The sequence below is a fragment of the Arvicanthis niloticus genome, chromosome 3 (genome assembly GCF_011762505.2).
Source record: "Arvicanthis niloticus isolate mArvNil1 chromosome 3, mArvNil1.pat.X, whole genome shotgun sequence".
Taxonomy (NCBI): Eukaryota; Metazoa; Chordata; class Mammalia; order Rodentia; family Muridae; genus Arvicanthis; species Arvicanthis niloticus.
In genome coordinates, this window is record NC_047660.1 from 27,562,869 (window position 1) to 27,571,908 (window position 9,040).

At 37.0% G+C, this 9,040-nt stretch overlaps 1 non-coding gene across 1 annotated transcript; it reads left to right on the top strand.

Annotated features, from left to right (window-relative positions):
* The first annotated feature begins 1,888 nt into the window (after window positions 1-1,888).
* Window positions 1,889-2,020, top strand: LOC117706408 (small nucleolar RNA SNORA17). Its single transcript, XR_004606516.1, has one exon. It is a non-coding gene; the product is annotated as a small nucleolar RNA SNORA17 (small nucleolar RNA).
* Window positions 2,021-9,040: the final 7,020 nt, after the last annotated feature.

The window sequence follows — 9,040 nt, forward strand, 5'->3', positions numbered from 1 at the left end:
AACACACTTACCATAATAGCTCCAAAAATACACTCTTATCCTTTAAATCATGTATGAATTTGAATAATTTCTGTACACATGTGGCTTTAAATCATAATTTCAATTAAATTTTAAAATACCATGGTCATAGTACCACCGATTTTCTTATTTATATTATTATAAGGTTAAGTATGTTTACATTCTTTCACTTGATTACTATTGATTAGAAAATCACTACAGATAATTTGAAGTAGTGATTTATTTTTCATATATATATATATATATATATATATATCTCATCCATATATATTTTTTCCATGGAGAAAGAGTGAGAGAAAAATTTTATAAACATAATCCATATTACAAGTAAGAAATATGCAGTATTGCTCCTGAGACTATAAATTCAAATAGTTGAATATAGTCACAGTCCTCTATTTCTACCCTAATTATAATTATCAATTCTTAAAATAACAACATAAGCATTCAAAAGAATTATCAAGAATTAGTATGATAAAATTTAGCAACTTTGGGATTCCAAGTGGGAGTCTGACTGACAACCAAACATATTTTAAATCCTCATAGCCCAAAGCATAATGCCACCTTGTTTCTGTTTCTCCAGAAGAACCTAGGTATAGAGGTTAAACCAAGTAAGTCAATTCTTTCCAGAACAAATGAGAACCATACCCACCAAACAGGTATGTTTGTAAGGTCACTCTTCTTAGGCTTTGAGAAGCTGAGATTCCCTAGTGAATAGTGCTAAGACATGTCCACTTAAAATTGAACAAGATTATTCCTTGGATCAGTGTAGATCTAAGATTCCTCATCCTTCAGTGACCGAGTTTGGCCTAGACAAGGACATGTGTACAAATAATCAGTGCAGACCAGTCACCCAAACTTGAAACTGCTTTGTATAACAATTGCAGGGAAAGAGGAACTTCTCATATACCTAAGATTTCTTTTCCCCATGGACAGCACTAGCATGAGCAGGAAGAAATGACATTAGTCACTTATGCACATGGTGGCCTGTCACTAAGAATCATTTTCAGTTGTTCATCTAAAGAACCTGGACAACTAGTCAATGTGCTGATTTGAAGAAGACATTATTTAAAGACTATCTGTCATTTGCCACGATTGGGATTTTCTTTACCAACCAAGAAACATTTACAAGTCAAGTCTGGATAGATGCTAAGTATTTTTATATGAAATGAAATTTATTTATCTCTAAATGTTTGTATATTTGATCATAGTATCTCTCCAATGACTCTTCCCATATTTTATGTTCTCTCTCTCTCTCTCTCTCTCTCAAAATAAATAAAAAGTAAACCAAAAAATAAACATGCCGCATACACACACACACTTACACACAAAAAAATACAGACACACACACACAGACAAACACACACAAGCACACACAAGCACACACACACACACACACACACACACACACACACACACACACACACGAGGGTTCATTATGTGTTGGCAAAATGCTCCTGAGCTCTCCTGTCCATTGGAAAAAGCTTATTGGTTAAGGGATAGGCTTTGTGCCCACTTGTGTAAGTTGTCCTAGTCTTTTGAGTTCTAACACAGACAAATAATAAAAGAGACAGATTTTATAAATAGTGTTATTATTTGAATAAAAATGCCTCCGTTGGCTCATATGTTTGAATACTTAGTCCTCAGTTGGCGTGACTTGGAGGTATGATGTTGTTGAAGCTGGTGGGCTTCGAGGTTTTCATAACTCATGCCTTTCTCAGTTAGCTCTTGTGGCTGTGTTTGTGGATCAGCATGTGATCTCTCAGCTACTGCTTAGTACCATGTTTGTTCTTTTGCTCCCAGCCATGATGGTAACAGAATCTAACCTTTGGGACTATAAGCCTTTGATTAAACTTTTTTCTAATTGCCTTGGTCTGCCCCTAGAGGCTTTGCATGTGTGGTTACTGTGTCATATGTGCTCCAGTAGGCAGAAGAGACTAGAGAGTCTATGTCTATGCTCAGGGTTCTGACCTATGAACATTTGAATTATTTGTAGCCTAAAATTCCCTGAAAAGAAAAATCCTAAAACCACCACAAATCTGACTCCACACATGCAAGGACACTCTCCTAGGAGAGGAAGCAAGTCAGAGACTAGAAGAATTCTGCCTGGGACCACAGGCACCAAGCAGGAATTGAGCTTCCGACAGATGATGCTCTCATGAGACCACTTGGGCAGGCCAGGTGAGGAGCAAGCCCAAAGCAGCCACCAGATTTGGGCCATGGGGACTCTGAGAGGGAGCTAAACTGAGATATAAAACCAGCACTGTGTAGGAGCTGACTACGCCTGAGATGACCACTGGCTGGTGCCAAAGTGGATGAGTGGGAGGGACATAGTACTCCTGAAACCACTTTTGAGATAACTCCAGAGACTCTGATACCCCTGTTGCCACTAACAGGAGCAAGTAAATGCTGGAGACATAGACGAGAAGGAGAAACAGAAGAATATGGGCACAATAAAGAGAGGCTGAACTGGAGACCTGAGAATAGTGATATGAATAGAAAGTGAGGTGATGCCGCCTTAGACCATGGTGGGGTCCTGGGCTGTGCTTCCACTATGGCTACATCTGGATTCATGGCCCTGCAGCAGCAGGTGTCTGTTACCACCAAAGGCCGGGCAGGCATCCCTTGATCTGGACTGCCTCCAGGGGACCTGTTGATACATAAGGGCTGTGCAGAACTGGCCCAACCTCTTACTCGGTCCTGGGGCATGAGAGCAGGAAAATTGTACCTGTCCCTAGCCAGATGTAGTGTGGGAGAACAAACACACAGCAGGAGATACACGTAAGCCAGGATAGAGGACAAGAGAGTGGTGAGCTGGCCATACCACTTGTATCTCGTGTGGTAGCATGGAAGAGAAAGAGATCCCCTTCTTTTCTTCAACCCCTCACTATCTCTGGCAGGTGGGAGATCTGAACCTTGGGTCATGAGAGCAAGAAAGCAGGCCCATGTACCTCATTAGAACAGCACAGCAGAGCTAACTCTGGACCTGGGGGTTGAGGTGAACCCCACAAGGGCATACCTGTGGGAAAACCAGCTTTTTCTCTTGTTTACTATGTAGTTTTATCAGTGAGGGAGAAATCCAGCCCCTCCCCTTTTCCCTCACCACTGATGATGGTGGAGAGTTGGCCCTTAAGGGACCATGAGAGCAGGAAATCAGGCCCTGGGCCTCATCTGCTACAACATTTGTGAGCACTGGCCCTGCTCTACACATGAGTAACACAGTAGAGGTGGCCCTGTTGTGGGAAGGGTTTTTGCTGAATGAATTGAGAGCAGGAGGGTTGGTTGGCTCAGACCAGGTCAGGTACCTCTCAGGCTCAGATCTAGGGCTTTGAATTGGCCTCTTCTAACATCTACCACATTGATCAAATGCTGGAGAGCATGAAGTATTCTGACCTACAGATCTCAAACTACAGGATCTCCATGACATCGGGCAACAACAGGATATCCTATAAGAGTCCCAGTGGGTTTCCAGTATTGATAGAGTGGCAGAAGCCAGAGGTCTCATACCAGACCGAGGAGTTATTACAATGAACATTTGCAAGCAAAGAATTGTGGACAAAATGGAATACTGTGAGACACACTGTGAAATACTGTAGCGTCCACAGCCAATACGGTATGTAAAAGGTTGTATTAATAAAAGGCTTTTTTGATATTGAGACATGTCTATTCCCAGAGCACCTTGTTCTACTTCAAAGACAATGAGCATAGAACATTCATATGGAGGTTTTCTCAAACATTGCAAGCCGCCACTTGCAAAAAGCTGTTTTTGCCTTAACTGCTGACAGTTACTGTCCTAATAGTGGACAAGCAGGACATGAAGGAAATCAATTGTCATGCTTTGCCAATACAAGGTACATTAATCCTTCAATATTTCTCCATAAAAAAAGAGGCCAGGCCAAGGCTAGCATTGTCAGGTCAAAATAGCTTAGAATCTACCCAGTTAAAATACATGAAGCTCATAACAAATAAACATACGTCTTGATGTCAATATTCAGCGAAAGGGTGGGCTTAGAATGTCAAACTTTGACAGTTAGGAACCAAATATGTATCCTCAACAAGAGCAACAAGTTGGCAAGAAGTTGCCCCCCAAAAAGTGTAATTATGCTTCAAATCATTGTAATAAAAAATTAGCTAGGTCAAATAGTATACATAGAGAGTAAGAAGCAGCTAAAGCAATAGAGCTAATGACCCACAGTACTGGAAATTCAAGAATCTGAATAAAATGCAAAGGTTAAACATTTCTTCATAATCTCCATAAGCTATAGCATAGTCCACCTTTAAAAGCGACATTGCCAAGAGATAACCTGCATCAGGTTGTGAGCAGAAGTGCATATGTTGAGGCCAGATATGATTAGCAACAGCAAATTTCTTATCTGAAACAGTAGAAATTAGAAGACATGTTTTGAGATTAATTAAAATAATAGAAGCAGCAAAAACAACATCAACAATTTTTAAAAAATCAGCTGAAAACCTTATGTTTGGCTGAAGTAATTTTTTTATACATGAGGTATAAATGAATACATCTGAGATAAGTGATTATTAAAATAATTCACAGGTACCAGATTACCTTTGAGGCATATTTATAATGTTTTGACAACTTTGCTGGCCTTGTTGAGGACCCAGGTTATGTTTTGAACACCAATGTGGTCACTGAAAGTGAACCTTTACACTAATTTAAGAGTTTCTGATATTGTCATTTGAACTCTGAAGACATACATGGTCATACAAGTATTATTGCACAACCAAACATGGAAACAGAAAACTCATGGAAATAAAATAAACATAAAAGAGTGTTTTTTTAATTCTAGAAGTTTGGAAGAAGATATAGGCAGAGTTCAATGAATTTGAGACAAGTCTTATTTTCATGATGAATCATAACTTAACTGAGGCCACATAGTATAAACTTGACTTAAAACAAACAAAGCAAGCAAGCAAATAGAAGTGTAAAACAGAGAAAAGCCTTAGCTGTGTCTAGTAGTTTATATCTATAACTCTAGAACTTGGGAGGCTAAAACAAAATATCAGAAATATAAAGTTTTCAAAAAGCCTGACCTTTGACCCTGTCTCTAAAAATGTGTGCACGCATGCGCGCGTGTGCGTGCGTGCGCACACTCACACACACACACACACACTCACACACACACACACACACACACACACACACACACACACAAAAACCACCACAATCCTCAAACAAAAAAAGTAAGCAAATAGACAGATAGACAGATAACTAGATAAAAGAAAGGAAGAAAGAAAGAAAGAAAGAAAGAAAGAAAGAAAGAAAGAAAGAAAGAAAGAAAGAAAGAAAGAAAGATAGATGATAAAAATTTATTCTGGCTTATGCCTCAAAAGCCTCACTTAATAATATATTATCTGGAAAGTCTGAGGCCTGAAGAGAGAATCAAGAGCATGATATGAGGCACAGCAACTCATCATACAAAAGACAGAGCGGTGAGCATGAGTGCGGAACTGCTGCTGGAAGCACAGGTGGTTGTCAATTGCATGTGGTCCAAGCAGAAATTATGATTGCTTTTAAATAAATTGTAACCTTACAAGCTTCCCTGCGTTTATATTGTCGTACTTCAACCCTCTGAGTATTCAAAATTGATACTGAAATAAGGTTCGCATCATTTAATAGCTCAGACTACACAGAGTGACACCCTCTCTGCAATCTGTGTCTATCCCTGTGTGTGTGTGTGTGTGTGTGTGTGTGTGTGTGTGTGTGTAGGGGGGTCATTATGTATAGCATACATATGTGTGAAGGCAAAAGATCAGTCGTGAGTACAAATTTTCCAACACTGCATGCTATGCCTTTGAGACAATATTTTCCAGTTACCTGTGCTGACTAGATAGGTCTGCAGCAACCACGTATTTCTACTTTTCCAAGAAAATATTAAAAGCATGCATCACTATGTGTGGCTTTATTTTTATGTGGATCCTGGAGTATACAACCAAAGTTCTCATGTATTTCAATTCCCAAATCACTTTTCCTCTAGACTTTTGATATTGACATGGTTATATTTTCAATCTAATCTTAATGAAAGCAGTTATATACAAATATATAGCTTATAAAATTTAATATTTTAAATCAGTATCTTTGGATGTATATACAGAAAAGACAAATATGTAACTCCTGATTCTATTTTATTTATTTTTATTTTTTATTGATTATTTTATTTATTTGCATTTCAAATGTTATCCCCCTTCCCAATTTTCCTTCTGCAAACCCACTATCTTATCCCCCCTTTTCCCTGCTTCTATGAGGGTACTCACCTTCTCACCAAAAGACTTCTACCTCACCTTCCTAGCATTCCCCTACACTGGGGCATCAGGCCTCCATTTATGCCAGATAAGGCCATCCTCTATACATAAGCAGCTGAAGCTATGGGTCCCTCCATGTGTACTCTTGGTTGGTGGTCTAGTCCCTGGGAACTTTTGGGGGTCTTATTGGTTGATATTGTTGTTTTACCTATGGGGTTGGAAACCCCTTCAGCTCCTTCAGTCCTTCCCCTAACTCCTCCACTGGGACCCCTGTGTTCAGTTCGATGGTGGCTGCAAGCATCCAAGATATTCCTATTACTTTTAATGTTTTTATATATTAAAAATTAAGTCTAAGGTGAAATAAATGAAGATAATTCATTTTTCTGCTATAAAAACATAAAGCCTCTGTAATACACAGAAATGTATACACATGATCTTCAGAGTGTAGCATTCAGTTACATCATTTGCACGGATATATTGACTAGATACAGGAAAGGAAAAGAGCACAGGGACAAAAGCATAGACTTTCCCAAGTAGTACAGATAAGGGAGAAATGTAAGCTAGAGGCAATACTTTATTCCTGAAAAACAGTTTGATATCCAATACCAAAAGATTTTTTAAATCTACATAATCATTAATCTAGCAATTTCACTTTCAGAAAAGGGAATGTTTCTTAGTAAAAGGACATAACTTAGAAGAGTCAAAATCCATTTGTAATTTAAAATAAAGCACTCAAGAGTACATGGGTTCTTAATTAAATTGCAGCAATATGTTGTATCTAGCAGTCTTTTGTCAAGAGAATTAAATACTGTCAAATGATAAGTAAAAAAACTCAATTAAATCAGCACATTTGATATGATAATTTTATTTTACTGCACCCAAATTACAAGTCAGCTATGTGGTAGAAATATGAGGTCTGTTTGTTTTCTGTAGACTCTTTGTAGAAACCATGAATGAATTTTATATGATTATTATATTAAACTATGTGGCTAAATAAAATAGTTTCATACTCAAACATTAATTTTCACCAGTGTGTTATGTGAGTTTACCAAGCAGCTATGATGTGATCAGCAGTGTGTAGAGGATATTAAACAAAGTCATATAGAGGAACAGATATATGATTTGATAATTAAAACATGTTAATTCCATATGTAGTTTTAAGAATATATATTATATAAAATTGTGTATATAATTATTTTAATGTTACCAATTATCCTAAGTAAAAATATATTATCCCAGCCAACCAGATTGTTCATGAAGTTTTGTCACATTTGATTCGATTCTAGTATTTGTAAAATAATAATAATAATAATAATAATAATAATAATAATAATATAACACTATTAGACCTTATAGATATGGAAACTGATGTTCATACAGTTTTCTTAATGGCCAAGGCCAGATATTTCTAATAATCATCAGTTACTAAGTTACGATCTTTCTGACTCATGATCAAATGTTTGTGGAGCAAAAACAAGGACTCAACAAACAGACCAAAGGTCATCTTCCAACATATAGGGTGCAAAGTAAGGATGAAGCGCTGTGTTTTCCGAGAGGAAACTCTGGTTTCTGCCTGGCCCTTTATGGAACGAGTAAAGATCAAAGATCAGAGAGGAATTTGTTGAGCAAACTCAATTACTTTCTGAACCTTACAACTTTCAAGCTGTGATGTCTTGACTGAAGATGACCTCCACTGAGTCATGTTTTTGAATTATGTAGGAAAGACAAGGTGTGGCTACATGGAAGGAGATATGTCACAAGAATCAGAGTTTAAGATTTCAAATGACTTTTCTGTCAAACCACTCCATATGTATTCCCCTATTCATCTCCTGGCTTGTATGAGATGTGAGTGCTTACCATCACGCCTGTGCTCTGCCCTCAAGGATCTCAACCTTCTCAAACCATAGGCACAATTAAATGTTTTAGTCGACTTGATCATGGAATTTTATAACAGCAATAGAAACATAATTAAGACAAAACAATCACCAGTTGTTCAGTATTGTAAAGTCAACCTGATTGTTGACAATTTCATTTTCAAATTACTTTCTTATAGTCTCTGAATATCATTTTCTTTCTTCAAATGATAGATATATAGATGTGGAACAATATTGAAATTTGTGAATGGTGCAGTGTTCATCAAGACAAAAATATTCCGCTCTTGTCATGCCCTCTATTGCATTTCTGAATCACATTAACACACTTAAGTTATGGCTTCTGAAGTTTCTTCTATATATGAAGAAGTCTTGCTGAAATATGAAAGCCTTTTCTCTATATACTAGTGGTTATTTATGTTATTTTTATTTTGTATTAACATAAGAATGGGACCAATACTCGATCTTGGGTATATGGTCCTTGAGGATAATCAAGTTTTATTCAGAATAGTTGTTGACATGTTTAAGTGTCATTACTTCTTAAGCCAAATTGCAGTCTGACAAAATCAAAGAAAAATCTATTTATAAAATGTTTCATCTGCTGAAGAAAGTCATAGTTTTATAAAGTGTATAGCCCATCAGCTTTAATTGTGAGGATGCGAAAAGTGCGTACATGAATTGTTTGGATTTTTATTATTTTAATGTGCCTTACCTCCAAATTACTGACTCGTAAATTCAATCCTTTAAAATTAACTTTCAAATTATAAAGATAAATGCATTTAAATTAATCACTCATTTATAAACATATGTATACATAATTAAGGAGGCAAATTTTCAATGATAAAATTATAGTACAGTATAGATTTACAGTCTATTTTAACCTACGTAAAACC